General features: G+C 38.7%; 2 long non-coding RNA genes and 2 pseudogenes across 4 annotated transcripts in view; 2 read left to right on the top strand and 2 right to left on the bottom strand.

Annotated features, from left to right (window-relative positions):
• LOC306652524 overlaps nt 1–27,294 on the bottom strand; it is a 1,123,790-nt gene that overhangs the window by 241,688 nt on the left and 854,808 nt on the right. Inside the window, exon 2 of the long non-coding RNA XR_013761431.1 lies at nt 11,803–11,936. This is a non-coding gene — a long non-coding RNA (uncharacterized lncRNA). The remainder of the gene's footprint in view (nt 1–11,802; nt 11,937–27,294) is intronic.
• On the top strand, nt 510–5,915 carry LOC306652513 (26S proteasome non-ATPase regulatory subunit 4-like; annotated as a pseudogene). The gene is made up of 3 exons: nt 510–564; nt 1,372–1,567; nt 4,819–5,915. The product of its transcript is annotated as a 26S proteasome non-ATPase regulatory subunit 4-like (transcript).
• LOC306652533 lies at nt 17,918–20,878 on the top strand. Its single transcript, XR_013761438.1, has 3 exons — nt 17,918–18,335; nt 18,754–18,911; nt 20,847–20,878. It is a non-coding gene; the product is annotated as an uncharacterized lncRNA (long non-coding RNA).
• LOC306652530 (renal cancer differentiation gene 1 protein-like) lies at nt 25,382–25,857 on the bottom strand (annotated as a pseudogene). The gene has a single exon. The product of its transcript is annotated as a renal cancer differentiation gene 1 protein-like (transcript).

The following is a 27,294-nucleotide window of genomic DNA, read 5'->3' as shown; positions in this document are numbered from 1 at the left end:
TAATGCCGCAATGCTAAGAGTCAGTGAAGACTTCACTCTTCAACACCAAACTAATACACTAATACAAGGGGGTATCCTAAATTTGCAGCAACAAATAGATTTCACAAATGAAAGAATGGATATCATGCAAATGACAATGTGTTTACAATGTAATCCCACATTACCCTATGTGTGTGAAACTATGGCAACACTTGACACTGTGACTAAAAGGAGGCAAGAATTAAGTACATATTTAAGGGGTCCTTGGAATGCCCAGTTTCAGAACTTAACACTCAAATTAGGTTATGCAATCCTGTCAATGAAACCCAAGCCCACCTTGTACTGAATGCTTCTTTCTTTACATGAATATGGAACAAAATCACCTCCATATTTGATCCTGTAAATATTGCATTATTTGGGCTCTTCCTTGCTGGCATTGTAATATCATTTCTATGTATTCACTGCCTTTGTAACAGAACATCAAAAATTGAAAGTAGACAGCTCAGGTTAACTCAGGTTATGATGTCACAATGAAAAAGGGGGAAAATGAGGAGAATCATGTGGTGTACCAGGCATGGATACAAGGTATGGACTGGGCTTGAGCACAGGACACTGGGCTCTCTTTATGTCACATGAGTACACTCTGTGATGACCTAATGCATCTTGAGCCTTCCTGGTCCCCAGCAGAAGTCTGCTCTTCCCTGCAGTACAGAATTGTAAACATGTAACCTGAGCAGTGGCCTGGCTGTCTCATTCATATGATTGGTTTTCACTCCATATGTAAACTATTGCACTTCCTGAATAAATCAAGTCTCTGTCCCAGAACCTGGCTCTTGGTGTCTGAATTAAGGGGCACCATCACAATCACTCCCTTCCTGAGAAGCCAGCCCACATTTGACAACATGTGTCCTCAGGTATTTTCAAATTGTAGCATTCGTATTATTTCCTGGAATGGCTATATCCACTGCCACCCCGCCAGGTGCCTAATGTCTCTGCTTTCCCTCTTTCAGTGTGACTTCTTTCCAATAGGGCTTCATGTGTCATTCTTGACCCTGCAAAGCACGAGACACTCATTTCCAGAACCATGGTAAATATTAAAACACCATATCCTTCAGCCAATTCTGCACTGCATCTCTTCAGATCCTCCATCCAAATTAACAATAGTCTAGAAGTGAGCTTCATTCCTCTTGACACTGGACCTCCAAGATATGGGGAGACTAGGTTGCACATTCCCCAATTTCCTCCTCAATGCTATCAGCAAGAGCTAACATGTATGCATCCCCAAATCACACAATTGGACTTCAAGTCATTTGTAACCCAATGCCGAGGAAAACTGACTGAGAACAGCCAGGGCCAAGGGCTGTCTCTGGTCCTCACTTCTTACATTTCCAGATGACATTGAGGAAGACACAGAAAGTGCTGAGCTGTGCAAGTCCACTTCAGTTGCACACATCTGGAGTGTGCCCAAGAAGCCTGGTAATTTCCAAAGACTAGTGCAGTTGTCATTTGGAAATTCCTGCCATTTGCAACCTAGTGAGCATCATCTTCTCGAAGAACTTGCTGATGATATAACCCCACAAGCATTGTCGTGAGAAGGAGCTCACCTATGAGTTGTTGTGAGTTGACTCATGTCAAGAAACATCTGCTAAGAAACACAGGTGACCGAGAAAGCACTGCTAACTTTGATTGCAGCTCCATACTGAAAGTCTGATTGGAAAAGGCTTGAGTGTCCAACTGGTTTTTTCAAGTGTGCCCATTTAGTTGCTGAAAAGAGGAGAAACAGACCAGAGGAGGGAGGGATGGAATATTCAAAAGAGCCTTTCTGTCCCCTCTCCATTTGAGGGTCTGGGGACTTGAACCATGGTCTTTGCATATGCTAGGTGAGTGCTCTCCAAGAGGAGCTATCTTTTAGCTTTGCAGGACCCACTTTTAGGTACCCTCTAGATCCCCAACTGCTGTGACTCTGTCAAATTCTCTTCAGAAAACCCAGTCCCAAACAAAGCCAACAAATTCCTTAGAAAATTTTCATCTTCCTTTCCACAGCAATCCTGCGAGAAACTTTCCTGCACATCAAGACCCACAGTCAAGCTGTGAGTCATGAGGGGAAATGTTTATCCCTATCTATTGAAGGAGGAAAAGGTTTGCAGCTGAACACTGAGCAGAAAATGATATCAGTGAGCGTGGAGTTTGGTTCAGGGGAGGTAGAAGGAGAGGTAGGCATATGTGAGAATCAGAATATGCTCAGGTTGTCAGTATGAAGGGAGATATTGGGGATCATTCACACCTGGAGCCCTAGTCATTCTAATCACAAACCTCACTCCTCTTTTTCCTTCTGGCATTTTCCTTGGACAATTTCTAACCAGAAAATATCTGGACAAAATGCACAACCCAGTGGAGGTGCTGGATCTTGCCTAACATCTTAATTATGGATGAGGAAGAGGAAGGTGTTTCTCCTGGGCAAAGCCTGTTTCCCTAAATGAGGGAATGCCTCAAAAACACAGCCAGACCCTGTCAGTAAATTTAAAGAAGAAAAGGGAAGTGGTTATGGCTCATGGGATCTGGGGTCCTGGGACCAATATTTACTGACAGAAAGAAAAAACAAATTCCTCCTGCAATGTCCACCTGCTGCTAGTTAGGTTTCTACCTCTTTCTCTCAAGATTCAATGGAGAGAGATAAGTGACTGAAAGTCATATCCTGAACCTCTCAATCCTTCAACTTCAATACATTCCCCTCTGAAAATGGCCTGAATTTGGGTTTCCAGTTTTCTCATTCCCTGAGAAGAAAAGATGGGAGAGCGACTCTATTCTCAGTGGAAGGGGCAGGCTTCAGGCATGGCAGGTGTGAAGGGCACAGAGGTTCCAGGCTCTGGTAGGAGCACGCACTTTCTCTCTCTCTGCAGAGGCTTTCTCTGGGCCTTGGGCCACCTGGATATTGAGGAGTGGTGTCTTTGATCTCATGCCTGCACATCAGAGAGTCATTGAGGTCACAGAGTGGCGGCTGGACAGCTCGGTGGCATCACGGTTCCCATAGCAACCAGAGACACTTCAGATGCTGGGGGTTTCAGACTGAGATTGAAAAGAAATGGGGGATGTGTGGTGATGGTAAGAGGAAAGAGGAATGGAGCCAGGGCCAGGGGCCTGATCTTTGAAGAAATGAGATCCTTACCTGTTGACCCAGTTGAAGTGGAGCTATCAGGTTTGTGGGGTGCAGCCAAGCAGGCCAGGAATCACTCCCAGTCCAGGCAGGTCAGGGGACCCAGCTGAAGCCTGACAGCTCGCACTACACTTTAGGCATCCAGGGTGATGCTGTGCTGGTTTGGCCGCACCGGGCATCATGACAGCACAGTCACCTAGCTACTGCTGTGGGCAGGGATCCCCCACGAGGTGTGGGGGACCAGGCAGGGACGGAAGGCTGCATGAATTCTTCTGGTCACTCACCCTAGCATTGCCACATTGGCATTGCCCTCTGAATCCACTCCTCTAGGTCTGCACACCCGGGATTTGTCCAAGTCAGGCAACTCACCTAGTGTCCTAGCAGCCACAGGGCATGATGGCTGCTGACAGCTCATGGCAGGGGAGCTTGCAGCACTGCTCCCTGGCTTAGGTGTTCCTTGAATCAGGGAACATAACACCCTGTCTGGTCGGTTGCCCCTACTTTCTGAGATAGCCATAACAGGAGACAGCTGGAACCTGGGGAGTTGGTCTTCCAAGTGCATGTGTGGCTGCTGTGATAACTCATGAGGAGACCAGGGAGTCATTCAGCCAGCATGTTGGAAGGAGGAAAGGGGGGAGCTTTCAGGCAAGGAGAGAGGTTCTGTGCTCACTCCACCAGCCAGGGCAAACCACCTTGGCTGCTGCCTTACAATTGGGCTGCTCTCAGAATTTGTCCTGCCATGATTTTTCCAGATGTCCTGCAACCCACCTTCAGAGGCAGTAATATCTAGTCCATCTCTGTTCACCCAAGGGTTCATTCCCTTGACCAGGCTGCTGCCTCTGTGTCACAAGGCCCTCTGAGAAATGTCCTATTATCAGTCCCTTATGATGCAGAGTACAAGCCAGTGGATGAAACAAGAGCCTGCTCTTAGCATGAAGAACACATTTTCACAGGCCAGAATACCAAAGATGAACAGACATTGTGCTGAATGAGAAATGGCACAAAGCTTCAAGGCTGAGTACTCCAAATGGAAGGGTAAGGACCTTTGAGGGGCATGAATAGTACATGGGTGTTGGTGTTGAAAACCAACTTCAGTGAAGGGACAATAACAAAATGGGCTTTTCTTAAGGTCTATGTCCAAATTCCAGGACATTTTTTTTCTTTCAACATCCTGTACAGATACAGGAGGTAGTCAGTGCCAGATCATTCTGTGAGCAACCATCATGACTGACCTTAAGTCCCCCAGCAAAAACTTCAATGCCCTTGCCAATTCCTGGCTCTTTCCTTTTGATTCCAAGTGACAGCTGATGATATATATGCTGATTTTATTTTTTTCAGCACAAGACCTCTAATGAAGACTTTCCTTACACCACACCCATGAACCATTTACCTTCAATGTAAATTACTTTACATTAGGATATGCAGCACTGAAGCATGGCTCTCAAATTCAAGAATGCACCTCAATATCAGACATTTAGTCCAAACCGTCCTGCTCAAAATTAAAAGTGAATACCCAAAATGGGCAAAACCTGAATATCAAAAGAGGACACGTTAAAGAACATGCAAATGTGTGATAGACCTTAGTGAGCAGGAAGAGTGTATCCTGGATGCAGTCCCCAAGAACTAGTCAGGAGGGAGGAAGGTTGCAATATATTTTTGGAGAGTATTGTGCTTTGTGTGTACAGCTGTGAGTATATGTGGAATGGAGACTTCTTTCCCCCTTGGCCACAGGCCCAACAGTATGCTGTGAGCAAAGTATGTCACTCAAAGACTGGAAGCAACCATGAGTACAATGTTGGCCTCATCTCTCTGGCCAATGACTGTGAAGTGCTAATTACTCTAACCCCTGACACTGGCTGCATCCTGTCCATGCTCCCTACCATTCAACCCAAGTGCAAGATCACTTTTTGCACTATCATTCACATAGCTCATCTGACTCTGAAGCACCAACAGGGCAAGAATCACAAGCTGTGCATCATTGCTTTTGTGGGAAGCCCTGTAGAAGACAATGAGAAGGATCTGGTTAAACTGGCTAAGCACCTCAAGAAATAAAAAGTAAATGTTTACATTATCAATTTTGGGGAAGTGGAGGTGAACACAGAAAATGTGACAGCCTTTGTAAACACACTGACTGGCAAAGATGGAACTTGTTCTCATTTGCTGACAATGCCTCCTGGGCCCAACTTGGTTGATGCTCTCATCAGTTCTCCAATTCTTACAGGTGAAGGCAGTGCCATGCTGGGTCTTGGTGCCAGTGATTTTGAATTTGAAGTGAATTCCAATGCTGATCCTGAGCTTGCCCAGGCTCTTCATGTTTCTACGGAAGAGCAGCAGCAAAGGCAGGAGAAGGAGGCACGGTGGGCAGCAGCAGCTTCTGCAGCTGAGGCTGGGATTGCTACAGGTGGGACTGAGGACTCAGATGATGCCCTGCTTAATATGATCATCAGCCAGCAGGAGTTTGGCTGCACAGGGCTCCCTGATCTAGTAGTAAGACTGAGAAAGAGCAGATTGCTTATGCCATGCAGATGTCCCCGCATGGAGCAGAGTTTGGCCAGGCAGAATCAGCCAATCTTGATGCCAGCTCATCCATGGACACATCTAAACCAACCAAGGAGGAGGATGATTATGACGTGATGCAGGACCCTGAGTTTTTTAAAGTGTTCTAGAGAATCTTCTGGGTGTGGATACTGATAATGAAGTCATTTGAAATGTCATAGGATCTCTGGTCTCTCAGGCCACCAAGGATGGCAAGAAGGACAAGAAGGAAGAGGATAAGAAGTGAGACTGGGAGAAAAAGGTGGCAGAGCCTGCCCAGGGGACTGCATAGGATGGAGTGGGATATAGGGTTAGATATGTTATCTGTAATCTGTAACCAATATATCCTAAATAGAGCTTGGCAAATTAAAAAAAAAAAGAGTATATCCTCAAGCATTTGCAAGTTTTAGCATCCTTTTTATTTCTTGGACTGGCTATATCCACCACCAACACATCACATGCTTAGTGTCTCTGCTTTTCTTCTTTCTTTCAAAGAGCACTTCTTGTGTCATTCTTGACCCTGCAAGGCATGAGACACTCATTCCCAGAGCCATGGTGCACATGAGAACACCATATTCTTCACCCAATTCTACACTGCATCTCTTCAGAACCTCCATCCAAATTAACAACAGTGTAGAAAAGGGCTTTATTCCTCTTGACACTGGACCTCCAATGATACTGGGAGACTAGGTTGCACATTCCCCCATTTCCTTCTGAATGCTATCAGCAGAAGCTAACACGTATGTATCCCCAAATCACACAATTGAACTTCATGTCATTTGCAACTTGATGCCAAGGAAATCTGAGTGAGAAGAGCCAGGGCCAAGGGCGGCTGTCTTTAGTCCTCACCTCTTGCTTTTCCACATGACATTGAGGTTGACATAGAACGTGCTGAGTTGTGCAAGTCCACTTCAGTAGCACAGTATCTGAAGTGTGCCCAAGAAACCTGGTAATTGCCAAAGACTTCTGCAGTTGTCATTTGGAAGTTCCTGCCATTTGCAACCTGGTGAGCATCATTTTCTTCAAGAACTTTCTGATGATATACCCCCAAGAGCATACTCATGAGAATGATCTAACCTATGAGTTCCTGAGAGTTGACTCATATCAAAGAACACCTCATCTTAAGAAATGCAGGTGACCATTGAAGCACTGCTAACTTTGACCACAGCTCCATGCTGAAAGCCCAACTTGCATATCCAACTGGTACTTGTTCAACTGTGCCAATTGAGTTGATGAAAAGATGAGAAAAAGATGAGACCAGGGAGGTTTGTCAAATTCAAAAGAGTTTTCTTTTTTTCTTTAGAGGTGGGTTTTTCCTGACTTGGTTATGCATGCCTGTAATCCCAGTGGCTTGGGAGGCTGAGCCAGGAGGATGTCTAGTTTAAATCCAGTCTCAATTATGCCAAGGTGCCAAGGAGACCCTGTCTCTAAATATAATAGAAAATAGGGATGGTAATTTGACTTAGTGGTTGATTGTCCCTGAGTTCAATCCCTGGTAATTCTTCCGTCTTTCCCCAAAAAATGGAGAGATGGTGTCTTTCTGTTGCCCAGTCTGGCCCTAAACTCCAATGTTCAAATGATCCTCTTATCTCAGCCTCCCACGTATTTGGGACTTACAGGTTCATGCTACTGCACCTGGCTATTTAGATTGTTGTGTTGTTGGCAATAAGGGTGCTAGAGATCAAATCCAGAGCCATATGTGTGCTAGACAGATGTTTGCATTACCACTGGTCTATGATCACAAACAGGACAACATTTTAATGAAACTATTCTTAAATTTTTAATGAAAATAGTTCTAATCCAGTGTCCTGAAGTAATGAAATATTTGTATAGTTTTGTGAAGATGTTTCATCTTAAATTTTTCATAACAACCATTTTTACTTATATTAGGCCATGGCTTCCATGTGATTTTTATATATCAGTAGATGTCCCAAATAGTTGAGAAATTTTTCCTTCTATCCCACATTCTACAGAAACAAAATGCCCCAGCCACTTAAAAAAAAAAAAAGAAAAAGAAAGAGGCTGGGGCTGTAGCTCAGTGGTAAAGCCTTTGTCTTGCACGTTTGAGGCACTAGGTTCAATACTCATTACCATGTAAAAATAAATAAATAAAGATTAAAAATAAAAAGAAAAGAAAATGACCCATTCTTAGGTCATGCTTTATACAAGGATGGTTGTATGCTTTATTCTATACTGTAGGACCTAACTTTTTATTGGTGGTCATAATTGATTTGATCAGGTTAAGTCCTTGTTAAAGAGTCAGCCATTTTGTAGTCCTGCCAATGATCTAGGTGATTTGATGATGCCAAAATGGGAGGTTGGTTATCATATCTCAGAAAATTGATGTAAGGATCCAACTAATTACTAGGAAGAGGGGAGTAGAAAATAAGAAAGACTCAAGTATTAAGTGTCAGTGTCACAAGGTGAAGGAATTGAGACAGATGAGATGGGGTACTTCCTACTGCTGAGGGCTGATGAGGCAATCCAGGTTTTAGGGTTGTTCTAGATCTTAGAACTCTCCAGCCTGTGGTGCCTAACTGTAGCTTTCCTGGGTGGAGCTGGGGAGTCATCTGCTTAGATTTCACTTGCATTTTTATCTCTTTCTGTCTTATGTGTTTCTTTCCTGAACAAGGGCCTGTTCCTTGTGACTAATAAGGTCCATCCTCCTCTTGGACCTTCTAATTTCTGTATCTATACTACTTACTCATCTCTCACACATGCTTCACTTTTATCACCAGCTGTTTGCTGAGTATTTTCACTGAAATGACTTACTCTCATCTCTCCTTTAACATATTCTAAAGAGAACTAATGATCTTTGTTTTTGTTATTGTTTTGGTGCTGGGGTTTTAACCCAGAACTTTGTGTGTGCTAATGAGCAATATCCCCAAGCCCAGAACTAATGATTTTTACCTAAAATTCATACACATTTCCTATTTTAGTTTTATTTGTTCTTGTTCTTTTTTTTTTTTTTTTTTTAACTTGGCATGGAACTCAGGGGCACTTAACCACTGTATTTTATTTAGAAATAGGGTATTACTGAGTTTTTTGGCATCACTAAGTTTCTGAGGTTGGTTTTGAACTTCTAATCCTCCTGACTTACCTCCCAAGTCACTAAGACTGCAGGCATGTGCCACTGTTCCTGGTGCCTATTTTAGTTGTTAATATCACCATCCTCCATTTTATTCAAACTAAAATTTTTAATATTATACTTCACTCTCCATTTGCTTTGACCCTTTTTTCAATAAATGTTTAAAGAGTTTGAATAAAATTTGTCTATAAAATACCTACTGCTGACATTATTCTTTTTCTAGGAACCTCATATCTTTTTAGTGGTTGGCACAGAGTGATTGGTTCTTAAGAGTATTTGAATTGAATTATAATGAGAATGAAGAAATATGCTAGAAAACAAACCAAGTTGAAACTGATTTTTGGACTTCATTATTTTCCTAGTTCTTATTTTGATGAAAAAGTCTTGATCAGATAACAGTTGGATTCTTTTGATGAGTTTATTCAGATGTGTCTTCAAGGAATTGTGGAAGATGATCCACCTATTGACCCACAAGCTAAAGCTCAACATGCTAGTGGAGGAGTCGAAGAACTGGTAAGATGGTTATTCTGTAAGGCCCCCGAAAAGGACACGCCAACTCTGTCCCATGGATCCACAGCAACCCCAATCAACTGCAGGAGGCGTCACTTGATGCAAACCACAAGAGGTGTTTATTCCAGCGCGCTGGGAGCCAACTGGAGAAGTCGAGTCCCTAGCAGAAAATCTTGTAGGTTTATAAAGGCAGAGACCACACATCGGAAGTGCTAGCACAAGAAAGGGAAAAGGGGAACAAAGCTGCTGGGAAATTTCAAAGGGGGTCTGGGTTTGCTGATAACATACATGTTTCACAATGTTTTACAACAGGGCATAGATTCTGGTCAATAGTTTCTGGTAATCCTACTGTTTGAGCACCATCTGGCTATCAGGCTCAATTTACCCTTTTACTCTCTGTTTGGGGCTGTTTCCTGGAACAGCTTAAGGGCTTCATTCCCATTACTGGGAAGGTGACCTTAGGGAGTTGAGACAATGGGAGGGAGACCTTAGGGAGTTGAGATAACTGGGAGGGTGACCTTAGGGAGTTAAGATAAAACAGACAGCTTAAATAAATGTCCATTCCTTTATTTCCCCATTTTCTTTTCTGGCAAGTTCTAATCATGGAACTTCTGTCTCTATATACTCTTCTCCAAAGCTATTTCCTTGGCGGAGGGACTGGTATTATTGCCTGAGCATTAGTACCTGTACAGCACTTACTCTTTCCCTGATGAAGGTGACTAGGCGATTTCAAGCAGGCAAGAGCCCAGGGGGCACCAATTAGCAGCCCCTTGTTTGCAGTCCTTGATAAACAGTCCTTGATAAAGGCAGGTAAATTTGGTAATCAATGGCCTCCGGAGATCCTTGACATTCTATTCTTCCAGGGGCAGTCTCCAACTTGCAGAAGCAGATGACTTTATGGCTTCATTTCCTCAATTGACCCGATCTCCTATTTCTACACTAACTACCTATTCCCAATTCTGGCTTCATTCCCCCCTTTAGCTGTAGGAACCCATAACTGCTTGAAAAGGAAATGAAAAGGGGCGTCGGTCATTCTGGCTGCTTCAAAGCTGAATGGGGGCAGCGAGGGGCAAGCAGTTTGGAGTTCCTTCTTTTTAAAAAATCAGGTCAATTGAGGGGTCCCAGGAAGAAGCCTGGTTGGGGAAGAGCAGGTTGTAAAGTCATCTGGGGGTGGGTGCTTCTATGATAGAAGAACAAAAAGACATGAGTACTGAAATGAGATTAGTACAAAGTAAATGTTGCAGCATCTGAAACATGCCACTGAGTATCACGAAAATGACAGAAGTTAATCTCTCACCAGGAGGTGGAAGAACTGAGAAATTGTTCCCATAACTAGGCCTTTATTTGGGGACTTTAACATTGTCCTGATAACATTGTTATCAGGAATGTAAACACGACATTTAACTCTTAATGTCATAGATGTTCCCAGAAAATATAGTTAAGCTACTTAATGTCATTTGATTTTGTAAAATATCCCTTTATTGGTATAACCTGTGTTTAGTAGAGATTTCTATACTTCTGTTACTTAGGAATGGATAAGCATACTAGCAAACATAGATTAAGTCTACCTGTGTAGCTTAGGAAGGTCTTCAGGCCTTAAACTGACCAAAAACTTCTGACTTTGGCAGTTTCTCTTGATAGTTATCAGGCACATTTGCTGAAGAATCTTTCTCTCATTTGTTGCTTCCAGTCTATTCTAGTGGGCTAATACAAGTGTACACCTTAAGTTACATTTAACTATTATTCCCTTTAAATGCCCAAGAATGGCGATATTTTGGTTTTAACTGTTTTGCTGGGTATCTAAGATCAAGCTGGTCAAATTGACCTGGTTCCTGTCTTGTTAAAGAGTCAGCTGAGTTCCCACAGGGGTCACTTTTACAGAACTTAAGAGCGGCTCCTTAGCTCCACCAGTGACTTTGATTAGGCATGGTCTCCTGATGAGGTGACTTCCTTTAGAAGCATCAAGGGATGTTTCCCTTTTTCCATGACCCTCCTCTGCAGCAGATGCACTGGGTGATTTTTCATCCTCTAGTCTCAACAATCTCCTTGATCAGGAGGTTGTGTGACCCAGAGTTGCAATGCTCCTTAGAGAAGTTCTCTTATTCCCTGGGTTCAGGCTGATGTTGAGGGCAAGACCCAAATATGAACTTTTCTTGACCTCTGTATTTAACTCCAATCTTAAGTTTGATCTTAATTATCCAGCAAGCCAGTCTCACTAGTCATAAAGTAAGAGTACTGGGCTTTAACTTCATTGTCTATAACTTTACAGTTATTTACCCTTTTATCTAACTGGAGTGTGTATTAGTACTGGAAGTTACCACTATCTGTTTTAAAGGTGATGGCTTATTATCACAAGTTACCTAGTTTGTGTGTTCTTGAAGCAGCTACTTCTGCAAAACATTAACAGGTAACAGTTTACTAAATGAAATTAGCAAGAGTAAAAATATATTCTGCTTGTATAATAGCTATCTTGAATTTCGATTGAGAACTACATTCTATCCCCTATTTGAGATCACAGTACTTTTACAACAAGAACCAATCTTTTGACTATAACTTTAAATAAGCTGAATTCTGACTTATTTTGGAGTCACTCTAACATGCAGTAAGGTGGGAGGCAGAGCCTTATCTCAGGTAAGGCAGGGCTCTTTACAGATCTTAAGTGTTCTAATTCTGATGTTGATCTTTGCTTCTTCCTTAAATATCATTAAGTAGTTTACATATACTGTTTCCTGAGTCTATGTAAACTTTATAATTAACACAATTTAACATAGTATCTAAAACATGAATCAAAGAAAGGCTGAGAGAGCTTTTAACTTCCCTTTTGTGTGATTAAGTGGCAAAATGTTTTCATATTTCTTTCATATTTCACAATATTAACCTTTAAACAAATCACACTCTAATGTTTAGAAATACATTTATATTTGAAATTCTTTATCTCAGTGTAAAAAGTAACAAATTTTACACATACCCTATTGATAGCAGGTCCTATAATAGAACATTAAATGATAGAAATAAATCCCCAATAAACTTTACTCTTTATAAGTTTAAGATTACCATTACAGACAAGTTTAATCTGGAGGATAGCAGAGCTTAATAAATTCCTTGCTTTAAAAACTTGTGGTCCTGAAAAATATGAACACATTTCATATACAATAGTGACCATTTTACAATTACCTTGACACTTTTATCTTACCAAATTGAGTTTTTAAAGAAAAATGTAGACTCTGTAACATAGTACAACACTCTATAACAGTTGTTTAACCATAATTGCATACACCCAAATTTTTAAGACTAAATGTTCTAAAGAATAAAACATAATAGACACAAAGTTAAGAGTAAATTAGTGTTTCAAATCCTTGTCATTTTACCATGTCATTCTACCATATAGATTAAACTTTGGTTTATATCAGAACGTTAGTATTTCACCTTAGGAAAAACCCTAAATATTTTTAGCTGCTCACATACATATAACCAACTTAGTTACATACAAACTTGTTGAAACTTGCCCCTTTACTTACACAGACTTTCCTAGCACTTACTTAGACCCTCATGTATTTCATCACACAAGCACTTTCTTACCCAGAAACATTTCCTTTTTCCTTTTACTAAATATATTTCCATACCCAGAATCTTTTATTTTCTCTTTCCTATTTGTTGACCCCTTTTTGTTCACATTCTGAAACAACTCTTATGAAATTTCTAAATTTAGATACATTTCTCTATTTTAATAAGATTAAATATTCTGTTGTTTATAGTACTCTAATTGAAACACAGTTGAAACTTTTGGGACCCTTTGTATATAGAATTGCACTTGTTAGGACATAACTCTTAGTAACCTTGCTTTTAGTTTAGCGATGACACAAAACAAGTTTAAACCCTTTTATTTACCAACCTATGAAAACACCAATAATGTTTAAGTATGATACCCCATGGAATTTAAGGAGTTAAAAGTACTTGATGTTATTTAACAATTAGCATTTTAACTTTGTAAATCAATCAGATGTCTCTACAAACACATTAGAGTAATCCCATACATGTTAACTCTAATTCACTTATTCTGTAAAAATCAAGATATCAGACAAGTGTCCTGTACAGTATTTGCTGTCTCTGTCCTGTTGAAGAAAAGTCCTAGAAACAATTGATATTAGACACTTTATTAACATCAATATTTCATTAGCTTGACCACCTAGAGACTTGAGTTATTTTCAAAGACATTTTACTATTATTAGTTTACCCAATTTGAACCTTTTTAAATCACGTGAATTAAAAGTATCTGGATCCATTTTTAAATCTTAATTTTAGGAGCGCTCAGTTTTGATACAGACAAAACATGACATTAGACAGCACGACATACAAATAACACAAAATCAAGTCCTTGTAACTTTAGAGGTGATTCTCCATTGCAATGTAACAGATGTTCAAAAACTCTAGTTGAATAAAAATAGAACTGATTAAAAAATCATGAGCTCAAGAAAACATATAATTAAAAAAACAAGAGTCCTGGAAAAATGATATGGCCATTAATTACTTTAGTAAAGTACCATAGCATTTACTTTGCTGGAGTTTTAAAGACACTTTTTACCTTTTCTTTCCCTGGGTTTGAGACCGGTCTCCTACTGAGCCTTTAGGCTTCTTTTATTTATATTTCAATGTAAGCCTTGACTGAGATCTGGAAGGATTTAACAGGTTTTAATAGAAACTTTGTATCTAAGGCATTGTAGCCATCTCATCAGGACAGGTTGGATGTTAAAATTATGAGACCTTATTTTTCATTACTTTTGAGACTGAAGCTTCTTTGCTAAGTTACCCTTCAGGGCTGTTGGGAGGGGGAGTCCAGAGAAGGAAACTTTGGGGTCCACCGGAGAGTAGCCCGGGCCGAGAGCCCCGCAGTTCTTCCAACTCTTCCTCCGCCTCCGCCACAAACACACAACTGAACCAGATACAGACGGGCACCAATCTCTGATCCACCAATTGAACCCCATCAGCGTCCTTACCAACGGAGACTACCAGGCATCCCTGGCTCTCCTCCACCCTTAGGGCATCCCCCAGGGCTGCAACCTGTGGCCCCCCAGGCACATCTACCAACCACTGTTCAGTCACTCTCACGAGTCACCGAACGGTTGCCACCGAAACCGAAAGCGCGCTCACAGAACCAGACCAACTAACAAAACACAAGACAAAAACAGACAACTTTGGGGTACCCCTTCTTACCTCCAAGGTCGACTCTGCGGATGAGGGGGGCCGTCTTATCCCAGACAAGCCCCCAAGTGTAAGGCCCCCAAAAAGAAAACCCCAACTCTGTCCCATGGATCCACGGCAACCCCAATCAACCGCAGGAGGCGTCACTTGATGCAAATCACAAGAGGTGTTTATTCCAGCGTGCTCGGACTCAACTGGAGGAGTGGAGTCCCTAGCAGAAAATCTTTTAGGTTTATAAAGGCAGAGACCACACATTGGGAGTGGTCACACATGAAAGGGAAAAGGGGAACAAAGCTGCTGGGAAATTTCAAAGGGGGTCTGGGTTTGCTGATAACATACAACATGCTTCACAATGTTTTACAACAGGGCATAGATTCTGGTCAATAGTTTCTGGTAATCCTACTGTTTGAGCACTATCTGGCTATCAGGCTCAATTTACTCTTTTACTCTCTGTTTGGGGCTGTTTCCTGGAACAGCTTTAAGGGCTTTGTTCCCATTACTGGGAGGGTGACCTTAGGGAGTTGAGACAATGGGAGGGAGACCTTAGGGAGTTGAGATAACTGGGAGGGTGACCTTAGGGAGTTAAGATAAAACAGACAGCTTAAAAAAATATCCATTCTTTCAATTCTAATAAGTTCCATGGATAGAAGATAGTTTGAAATTTCAGCCCTGCTTGCACTTGGCTTAAAGGTTAAAAGTCAGTAAGAGTTTTTAGCAGTGTACTTATAGCATCTTTAGTCAACTTCTGGTGTATTGTTACTAGAGATGTGCTTTTGTAAATTAGTCAAAACCCTAATCCTTATGCAGATGGGGATATTTAATATTTGGGAAGAAGGAAGTCAAAGATGAACAAAAAAGAGAAGCAACCCAGAAATAAGTACTTTAGATAATTTTACTTTTTGTCTCTTTTCTCCCCTTCCAATTCTAGGGCTTGCACCCAGGACTTGTATATGCTAGGAAGGCACTCGTCACCTGAGCTATGTTCCAACCCCTTTTTATTTTATATTAAGAAACTCTTTCTCATTGAAAGGATTGTCTTCAAACCTGAAAACCATCCTGACTTAGACTTCCAAGTAGCTAGGATTACAGGCAGTGCCATCATGACTGGATAAGAAAAAGTGTTAGGAGGACTTCTCCTGATTTTTTGTTTATTACATGGGATGCATTATCATAACAATATGAGACTGAAAAAAAGAAAACCACAAGCTGAATGTGGGGGTGCCTGTCTGTAATCCTAGTTACTTCAGAGGCTGAGGCTGGAGGATCTCCAGTTTTAGCCCAGCCTGTGTAAGAAGGGGAGACTGTTCTCAAAGTACAAATAAAAGACAAAAAGGAAAATCATCAAAACTTATTAGCCCTTTTTATTTTTTCAGTTCTTTAAAGTTTTATTCTCATATGTGCATTTTTTAACATTGTTAAAATTATAACTTAAAATTATAACATTGTTAAATGTGTGATTTTAGTTTTATATAATGATTGTAAAGTCCAAAATAATGCATTGACTGTCCCCAGTTTTAGAAACGTAGAGAGGCAAATGTGGGATAATATTGAACTTTGATTAACAGGGTAAACTGTAAAGCAAAATGAGGTAGAGTTAGATAGTGGGGAAAGTGGTAATTTCTAGCCATTTCAGTCTTATTTCTCCATAGCTTATATTAAAAGGGCTGGTTTGATTTCATTCTAATAGGACATCCTTCACAGAATTTTGCTCTTAACAGCAAAAGTAATTGACATTTCAGGGGCTGTGATGGAAAAAGGAACATAAGGTTTCTTTTTTTCTCATTTTTTTCTTCATGGTTTATGCATAAGTAGAGAGACAATACTATAACAGCATATTCAAAATTCCAGTAGAAGTGATCTCTAAAGCTTAGTTATCAGAGCTTAATAGAAAAGAAGAGCAGAGGAGAAAAAGGCTTAGGCATTTCCACAAGAAAGTATTTGATGTATTTGGTTTGAAAATGGGATGGGAACCACTGCAATCAACCTCTAAATTTTAATTTATCTTCCCCCCACATCCCACCCCATAATACTAGGTATTTAACCCAGGGCCTCATCTGTAGTGAGGCAAGTCCTCTACCATTGAGCTTTATTCCCAGCTCTCTTTATTTCATTTTGAGATAGAGCCTTAATGAGTTGCCCAGGCAGTCTTTGTCTCAGCCACTCAAGTTGCTGGGATCACAGGTGTGTGCCACTGCACCCAGTCCAGTTTCTGTTTTAGGTCTTATTTGATGGTAAGGTGGAGCCAGATTGTCAGAGATTTTCGATGATGTGAGGAATTATTGAAAAATTATCAGAGAATATGCATAAAGCATTATTTAAGAAAGGTCACTTTGGAAATGGTATTTATTTGAAAGGGAAGGATTCTGGAAGTTGTTGAAAATCTTAGAATAGTCTAACATAGTTTCCTAAACTAAAGTGACAATGGACAAAAGGAATGGAGTGTTCCTTCCCCTTGGTTCAATACTCCTACCAATTCTCTTTTCCATTTATCTATTCCAGCTTGGGAGCCTTGGATATCAATAATTTTCCACGAGGAAAGGGTCTGCTTAGTTCCATCTTCTATGAGATTTGATATAGAGAGAAATCCTGTATCTGTTTCTCTCTGAAGAGTTATATTCATGGATCTTGTTTAGTTAGGCAGCAGATGTTTAATTGAGAACTTTTTATTTCTTTGCATTTTGCTGTGGGCTGAGCTATAGTCAGCCAGGATTGGAAGTGATTAGTACTTTATACAGAATGAGAATGATTAGGATTTTTCTTTTGGTGTGTGTGTGTGTGTGTGTGTGTGTGTGTGTGTGTGTGTGTGTGTCTGGTACTGTGAATTTAACACAAGGGTGCTTTTCCACTGAACTATATCCCAAGCCTTTTAAATTTTTTTGTACAATTTTGAGACTGGATTTCACTAAGTTGCTTAGGAGTTTGCTAAGTTTCTGAGGCTGTCCTTGAACTTGCCATCTTCTTGTCTCAGCCTCCTGAGTCACTGGGGCTATAGGCATGTGCCACTTTGTCTGCCCTTTTATTTTTTATTTTTTGTTTGTTTAGTGGAAGAGTTAGGTTTATTTTTTCTAATATTCTATTGATTAGATTTGAGAAGTTCTAAATGTCAATTTATTTTTGTTCTCTGATCATTTTGTACTTTTTACCTTAACCAGAGAGAGGGGTATGAAATTGTATAGATCATTAATAAAATTTGTTTTGACTGATGTAAACCTGTATGCAGCTTTTATGTACCTATGGCATATTAAGTCATTTTATTTCTGCCTTAAGAAAGCATTAGGTGTAAAACTATACATATATGTAGTGCGTATATTGACTTTGAAGAGTCCTCATATCAATAATAGACTAATTTTGCCAGTTTGAAGGACTAATTTTACTTAAAATATTAATGTCATTTATTAATGTCAGAATCAATAAAGTGTTTATGGGAAAATTTATTTGCCATTTTTCTGTTTCTTGTTTAATTTTAGCCAATGGATTTGTTGAAATTTGAGCAAATTTACCTCTCCAAACCTACCCATTGGAAAAGATATGGTGCTCCTTCTCCAATGATGCCAAATGAGACCAGATTAAGAAATCTCATGTAAGAAATATATATTTTTTGTCATCAGCTGTTACTGAAATAGAATTCAGAAAATATATGTTAACCAGTTGAGGATTTATGTTTTAGTAAATACCCTACTATTGCTCAACTGTGACCTACTTCTATTTTCAAAGGTATTCTGCTCCACTTTATGTTTGCATAACAAAAACAATTATTAAAGAAGGTGAAGAACAACTTCAGGCTCAGCATCAGAAAACTTATAGAAAAAATTCCAATTATGTTGCATTAAACTTACTGCCTGTTGAATGACTTAACAGATCATGATCTTTGTGAGTTAAATGAATGTCCCTTGGATCCTGGTGGCTATTTCATTATTAATGGATCTAAAAAGGTACAGTAACATTATTTTAAAACATTACAAAATGATAGTTAAAATTAAATTATTAAATTAGAAATGAAAAAGTAGACTTTCATACAGGGTAGCCAGAAAGTGGATTTAAAATATTTATGGTGTGACAGCTAAACTTAAGCTTATTTAGATGAATATAATATAAACTAGCATTTCATCATTTATTAGAGTTATACATTTTTACAAAGCATTTAATGCAACATGGAGTTTGCAAATTTCAAGAATTGCTGTTTCTCTGTCAATCTTTATAATCAATTTAAATTAAGGTGCACATTTGACTCTTTGTTCTTCAATGACCCTTTGATTTCATGGCTATAACTTTCTTATTGCACATATAGGTTCTTATTGCCCAAGAGAAAATGGCAACAAATACAGTCTATGTGTTTGCCAAAAAGAATTCTAAATATGCCTCCACAGGAGAGTGTAGGTCATGTCTGGAGAATTCTTCCCAACTACCAGTACTATATGGGTTAGCATGCTGGCAAGAGGAGGGCAGGTATGGTCTGGGATATGATATGTTGCTTTTTTTTCATTCCTTTGTGTCTTGTTTTGCATTCTTAGTCAAAAAAAGGTTCTCTGGAGCATGTAATTGGTATTATGTGTTAGATATTATTATTATTACCATGTAACAGATTACTCCAACAGAAACATTTATCATCTTGTAGTTTCTGTGGATCAGGAATCTGGGTGTAGCTTAACTATGTCCTCTGACTGAGTGTCTCTCATAAGGTGATAGTCAAGGTGTTTGCCTAGGCTGCAGTCATCCCAAGCATATTCACATGGTTGTTGACAGGATTCAGTTCCTTACTGGTCATTGGACATTTTCAGGTCTTTACTGGCTGTTGGTTGGAATCCTCTCTGTTTCTTGCCATGTGGTCCTCTCCATTCAGCTGACACAGAGAGCAAGCACAAATAGCCATAGAGCCAGGCACAGTGACACATATGTATAATTCTAGCAACCTGGGAGACTGAAGCAGGATAATCATAAGTGTGAGGTCAGCCTGAGAAACTTAGCAAGACCTTGTCTCAAAAATAATAAAGGGGAGAGGTTGGTCTAAGGATGTGGTAGAATGCCCACAAAGGCCCACATAATCCCTGATATGGGAAGTAGGGGCTGGCAGAAAAGCAAAAGAGTATAAGCCACTCTTTTATAGCTTACTTAGGGATTCTATCATAAGCTTTTATTTTTCTTTGTGGTACTTGGGAAAGGACCCAGGAGTGCTCTACTACTAACTATATCCCCAGTCCTTTGGAAGAAATTGGAAAAGAGAAACTTGTATGTAAGAGGCTGTTTGTTAGTTTTGAAGTGGTATTCAAACAAGAAGATACTTCACTATTTTAGTCAGCTTTTATGCTGCTGTGACTAAAGGAATGACCAGCACAATTGTAGGGGAGGAAAAGGTTGGGGGCTTACGATTTCAGAGGTCTTAGTCTGTAGAATTCTGGCTCCATTCCTTGGGGCTTGATGTGAGGAAGAACTTTATGGCAGAAGAGTGGGGCCCAGGGAAACAGCCTACATGGTTATCAGAAAGCAGAGAGAGAGACTCCACTCACCAGATACCCAAAGCCACGCCCCAATTTCTGCCTCCTCCAGCCATACCCTGCCATTTCAGTTACCATTCAGTTAATCCCTATCTGGATTAATTCACTGATTAGGTTAAGGATATAACCCAATCATTTTTTCTCCAAACCTTACATTGTCTCACACGTGAACTTTGGGGGACATCGCATCTAAACCATAGCACTCACAGATTGGCTCTGATTTAATATTTAGTTTTTATCATGTACTTAGCTTTTTCTGTATTTGTCTATTCATGTTTTTGCTCTTTTACTGCTCATCTATTTTTTTCTTCCCAAGACCCCCCAACCCCCAGGGGGGAGGGGATAGAAAGGTATCAACTGTATTTATATTCTTTGCCAGCCAAAAGTCATTTCCAGGTGTGGTATTTGTTTAATTCTTAGAGAATCTTGACAGGCAGATGGATGAGAATGGAAGTTCTATATGGTTTAAATGACCAGGTTGTCTGTAAAATTAGTTAACTTACTTAAGCAGTTTTGTAAAGCAGTTGTAGGAGGTTCCTCAGAGTATGAGGAGACATGATTTTATGAAATATATGAACTTAAATGGTTTGCTTGCTGTCTCCCATTTTTTGGGGAATTAAAAATTTTCTTTTTGTTTGGTGGTATTAGGGATTGAACTTAGAGGTACTTTACCACTGAACTATACCTCTTTCCCTTTTTATTTTTTATTTTGAGACAGGATTTTGCTAAGTTGTGGAGACCGGTTTGGACTTTGCCAAGGCTGACCTCAAACTTATAAACATCCTGCCTCAGCCATCTGAGTAGCTGGAATTTAAATGGTTTTCTTGGTGCTTTTATATTTCTCTGAACTCTTGTATATTTGTGTTCTAATGGTATTTTATTTTTCTAGGGTGCAAAAAAAAGTGCTATTGTTCAGCACATATATCAAGCAAGAAGTTCCCATCATTATTGTGTTCAGAGAATTAGGTTTTGTGTCTGATAGAGATATCCTAGAACATATTACTTATGATTGTGGAGATCCAGAGATGATGGAAATTGTAATATGAAAACAATATATTCATAGTGTCTGATAAGAAATTTAGAGGTACTAATTGTTGTTAACCTTAAAACATAGAAGAGCTGGGCATGGTGGTGCATGCCTCTAATCCCAGCAGCTCCAGAGAGTGCGGCAAGAGGATGGAAAGTTCAAAGCCAGCCTCGGCAACTCAGTGAGACCTTAAGCAACTCAGCAAGATCCTGTCTTTAAACAAAGTATAAAAAAATGACTGTTGGTATGGCTCAGTGGTTAAGTGCTCCTGGGTTCAATCCCTGGTCACAAAACAAACAAACCCTAAAACAGCAGAAATCTGTGAAGAGCAATTTGACTGTCACAAATTTCATGTGTAGTGAAAGTCTTTCCTGTCTAGGCCTCTCTGCTGACAGTTCCATACAACATAGACATGAAAGGTAGAGAGAGCCAAAAGTTCAATGGCAGCCTCATGAAGAAAGCAGTAAGAAAAATTATAAAAGTACACTAGTCTAGTGTAATTTAGTAAAAAGGAAAAAGAGTAGTTGATACCTTTATTTCTTTTTATTTTGAGGAAAAGAAAAAACTTTTTGTTTTGTAGGAATTACAAACTTAGAGAACAGTTGCTAGAGTAGTGCCGAGGACTCTGTGTTCTTCACTCAAATTTAGTTGTTAACTTGCCTACATTTGATTTATTATTCTATCTATACATACATGTGACTTTTTTTCTGGACCATTTGAGAGTAAGTTAACAGGTATTATGCCTCTTTACTCCTAATACTTTAGTTTGTTTCCTAAGATCCAAGATATTCACTTACATAATCATGGTATAATTACTAAAATCAAGAAATTTAATGTAGATGTAATACAATGAATATGCAGATCTTACTCATGTATTTGCTAGTTGTATTTGCTAGTTCTTCCTCTCCCTTGTGTAGGGGATTGAATTCAGGGGCATTATACTACTGAGCCACAGCCTCATTTGTGTGTGTGTGTGTGTGAATGAATGAGTGAGTGTGTGCAGTGCTGGGGATCAAGCTCAGGGACTTAAGCATGGTAGGCAACTGTTCTACTGCTAAGCCACTCCCCAACTCCCATATCTTTCTGTATATTTTGAGACAGACTTGCAAAGTTGTCTAGGCTGACCTGGAACTTGGAATCTTCCTGCTTCAGCCTCCTGAGTGCCCCACCACACCCAGCTCCAAAATTATATTTAATATTATTTTTTTCTTAGTTCAGAATCCAATTCAGAATCATTCATTGCATTTTTGTTTGTTTGTTTATTTGTTTTGGTACCAGGGATTTAACCTGGGAGTGTTTTACCACTAATCTACATCCCCAGCCCTTTGAGGTGGTTCTTCTAGTTCTAAGATTTTTATAATTCCTGATTTCCTAAAAACACTTACATATTTGATTATGTTTATAGGAATATCTGGCATGTTATTAAGTTAAATGAGAGCTGACTCATTTTGAGGTGAAAATATGAATTTGAAAATTTCTATATAAATTATTTGACAGGTTAAACCTTCTCTTGATGAAGATTTTGTCATTCGAGAACAGAATGTTGCATTAAATTTCATTGGTTCGAGAGGGGCAATGCCTGGCATTACTAAAGAGAAAAGAATTAAATATGCAAAAGAAGTCTTACAAAAAAAAATGCTTCCTCATGTTGGTGTTAGTGATTTTTTGAGAACAAAAAAGTATATTTCTTGGGATATTTTAAATTTTATTGTTTTAAGTTCTCTACTAAGATGTGGTTGAGATAGAGTGTTTTGCTTAAAACTAAATGTAAAGAATGATGTTTTCTGATAAATATTATTGGGGCAGAAACAAAAACAATGTTTTTTTTTTCACTTTTTGTTTTTTTTTTTGTGGTGCTGGGGATTGAATGCAAGGCAAGCATTCTACCAACTGAGCTATATCCCCAGCCTTTTTATTTTACTTCTTTTTTCTTTCTTTTTTTTTTTAAGATATATGGTTTATAGGTTACTTCTAGCCACTTTGGGTACAAGAGAACTCGATGACAGAGATCACTATGGAAACAAAAGATTGGATCTTGCTGGGCCACTACTTGAGTTCTTTTTTAGAGGGTAAAATGTTACAGAAGAAAATTGTTGAAATAAGGAGATTGATTATAGATTGTTTCATTACACTTGGAGTTGCTAAACCATCTTGGTACCATATGATGTACCTCTGAAACTTGCTAGGTTCTCTTTGCTACTTGCTCAGATTTAGTTTGTGTTCATATCTGGGAATGATGTTTGTAAGCACAGCGTATCTCTTGTTTATGTTTGTTTATTTATATTTTTTAATGCTAGGATTGGACCCTGGGGCACTTTACCACTGAACTGCATTCCCAGTTCTTTTTATGTTTATCTTGCTAGCTGCTGAGGCTGGCCTTGAACTTGTGATCCTGTTCCTTCAGCCACCAAGGAGCAGGGATTATAGGCATGTGACACTGTGCCCAGCAGTGCATATTTTCTTTATTCCTCTGGTAACCTTGAGGAATGTTTGAGAAAATAATACATTTCCTTGATTTTCTTTCTTCTTCTTCATTTATTTTTTCTTTGCAGTGCTGAGGATTGAACCTGGGCCTTGTGCATGCAAGACATGCACTGTAGCACTGAGCTATATTCCCAGCCATGCATTGATTTTCTAAGTGCTGATACTGAAAATTTTATTAGTCTTGTTTTGTATCTTCTCTTAAAGTATACAAACATGAACTAGAGAAAAATGTATAAAAATGTTACCAGTGATCATTTCTTTGAGCATTGGGATTTTACATTTTTTCTTTTTTCTTTTGGTACTGGGAATTTTAGACAGGGGACTTTTACCACTGAGCTATATCCCCAACCCTTTTAATTCTTTGAGACAGAGTCTCACTAAGTTGCCCAGAGCCTTGCTAAATTGGCTAAGGCTGGCCTCAAACTTCTGATCCTCCTGTCTTAGCCTCCAAAGATGTTGGGATTATAGGCATGCACCACCACACCTGACTTTTCATTTTTCCCCTATGTTTATTTATTTGTTCATTATTATTATTATTTTTTGCTTTTAATAAATTTTATTTTTATATATTTTAAAACTGCAACTTTCAGAAACTTAAAAGAAAAATATTTTTATGATACTGAAATGAGCATCTCTTTGGTATAAAAATCACACAATATGTGTGATCTTGAACTAAAAAAATTAATGAAGGTCTATGACCTAATAATCTGAAAAAGACTGTTCTTTACCCATTCATATGTCCCCTTGCATTGCCCCCACTCTGGAGCTTAGGAATATACTTCTGGACACATCTCCATATCTACAAAGAATTAAGATGCCACATCAAATATGTTTAAAAAATTATAATGTAGTAGAGCATCAAAGCATCAAAGTTGGCTTAATAGTTGACATATGACAAAAACCACCAAAAAGCAATATAAGATACAGGACACATAAAATACAACACTGTCACTGAGATTAATAATACGTCATTTAAATTTGATAAAATGGAAACAAAGCAATTTCTTTAGAATTATTATGCAAATAACTTGCTACTTAGTACTGAGTCACAAATTTGATAAGGTTTTTTTTTTTTTTTTTTTTTTTTGCAGTGCTGGGGATCAAACCCATGGCCTTGTGCATGCAAGGCAAGCACTCTAACAACTGAGATATCTCCCCAGCCCCTGATAAAGTATTTTATAGCAAGCAGTCAAATATACAAAAATGTAAAATATAAGAAATATTAAGAATGAGAGCAATTAACCATAAAAATAAATAGGGCAAAAACATGCATTCTCTCTTGACATGCTTTCATTTTCTCTCATGCTTTTTTAAAAAGCATCTTCATAGGTTAAAAAAATTGTATTTTTAAAAACTACTAACAAAGTTCAAATCCCAATTACAAAAGAGAATGTTTACCTTCAAGTCAATGAAGTTCAGATTTATACATTTTTAGAGAAACAATTACAGTCTTCATGCTAAAAATATGAAGGAAAAAAGCTTTTAATTATGTTTGTCAAGTCTTTTTTTTCAAGAAGGATTTAGCAAGTGTTGTGCGACACTGTTTCAGGTGCTAAGGATATAAAAACAAGACTCAATCATAGGTTTTGGAGAATTTACCCTAATGGAGTTGGATCCAGCATAGGCAACCTTAGTTAACTCCTTTGGACCATAAAATGAAGCTCAACTTCAAAGTCTACCATTCTTGCATCTTGATCTGTGTAGTATGCTACTGGTAGCACTATTAACATTAATTATCTACTAATGGAATTGGCTTCCATAAAGGATTCTACAGAAGTTTAGAGGACAGAAAGTATTTAAGAATAAATTAATACTGGTCTGAATCAAAAATATCAGCATTCTTCTTTCATAAAATCCAGAAAATATTCATTCTGAGTATACCAAACTGCTGAGTGATCATCCTATTTTGCAATACATTTGCAAAAAATGTATGTTAAGAAGGATGTTACACTGTCCAAATCAGGCCAAATCAGTTGTTAGGTTTAAAAGAATCATAGCCTTCTTTCAAGAGGTCCTGCCAAGTTTTTAAGGAAACGTGCATTTTCTGTACATTTGAGGGCAAGCTCTTCCACTTGAGCTGATCCTGCAGGTGTGGCTTTAAGAAGTTTGGTTAGAGAAAATGCTGCATCTCTGATCTACAGCTCCACTTCCCCCAGTGGGCCCACAGTTCGGTCACTGCTTCTGCTTAAAATTGGCCAGCCCAAACTCACTGGGACACTGGGGGAGGATGCTGATGAAACATCTGAAGAAGGAGAAGAGGGAGGCAGTGGGGGAGGTGAAGAAACATGAAACTCCTCACGGTCAGCCATGGGGAAGGGCTGGTACCACAGAGCCGGACCTAAACAGCAGAACCGACACCCTTTCCCCCATGTTTAAAAAAATATATTTAGTTGTGGATGAACACAATAACTTATTTATTTTCTTATGTGATGTTGACTATACAACACAATGCCTCACATGGACTAGGCAAGCACTCCACCACTGAGCCACAACACCAGCCCTCTCTATGTTTTTGGTTGGTGCATTATAGTTGTACATAATGATATTTGTTGTTACATATTCCTTTATGAACACAATATAACAATGTAATTTGGCCTTAAATTTTATTCTTGATGTTTCTATATTTCCCATATTTTCTATAGTGAACTTTCAGAAAAATTATTTTTAACAGCAAAACACGTAGGCATTACAAAAAATTATTAACATTAGTTTTTGAACAGGTTTTGTCAGTTTGTTATAAATTAGTATTTTTCAGATTTTTTTGTTATTGTCCTACTTAGACTCTTTTGACACATTTTCTTAATTGCCACATAGGTGTATATACTATATATATATATATGTGTGTGTGTGTGTGGGTGTTTTTGTTTTGTTTTGGTTTGGTTTTGTGCCCTGCCACAACCATTTTCAACCACTTGTGGGCAATATTGTCCTTGTTAAGAATGAATTTTGTAGATACTAACACATTTAAAGCAATACCATTTTGTCAGTATGTTTAAGAATTTGCTGAAAGAAGTGGGAATCTATGCACAGAAATTTATTGATCGAGGAAAGGACTTTAACTTGGAGTTGGCAATTAAAACAAGAATAATATCTCATGGCTTAAAATAGTCTTCAGCTGCTGGAAACTGGGGTGACCAAAAGAAAGCTCATCAAGCCAGAGCTGAAGTATTTCAGGTGTGGGTGTCAACTATGACTATAGGATTCATAGAAAAAATGTTATAGGACTAGTAGTTTCTTTAATTTATTTACTGTAAATTGTTTTGATTTTTATTTTGTTCTCAGTATGAAATCACTAGATTTAAATCACTAGTTTTAAATTATGAAACTGATATTTTTCTTTAGCTATTAGCATAACAAAGAGGAAAGAATTTTTTGACTTACAGTTTAGAAACTCAAGATATTTAAAAGAGTAGCTACATAGGAGATGAGACAGTATGTGTTAGCAAAGCTTTGTGTATTTAAAAAATTCCAAAAAAGAAAAATATTAAAAATTCCATATTAGAAGCTGATCCAGAGAAAAAAATAGATATCCCCTTTATTTGTTGAAAATGCATGGTACTTCAGAGTTTATAATGTAGTGAATGCAGTCGCTAATCTCAACTGGAATATCAAGAAAAAGCTTTTAAAAGGCTCATTAGGCATTTTTTTAAATACATTTTTATATTTGCTTTACTGTTTTCATTTTTGTTAATTGGAGATTGCATCCAGGGTGTCAATTGGAGATTGCATCCAGGGTGTCAAACTATATTTCAAGCCCTTTTGTTTTTTATTTTGAGATAGGGCCTTGCTAAGTTGCAGAGGATGGCCTTGAACTTGGGGTTTTCTG

Source organism: Sciurus vulgaris, assembly GCF_902686455.1.
Source record: "Sciurus vulgaris genome assembly, contig: HiC_scaffold_261_arrow_ctg1, whole genome shotgun sequence".
NCBI lineage: Eukaryota > Metazoa > Chordata > Mammalia > Rodentia > Sciuridae > Sciurus > Sciurus vulgaris.
This window is presented reverse-complemented; position numbering and strand designations above follow the sequence as displayed.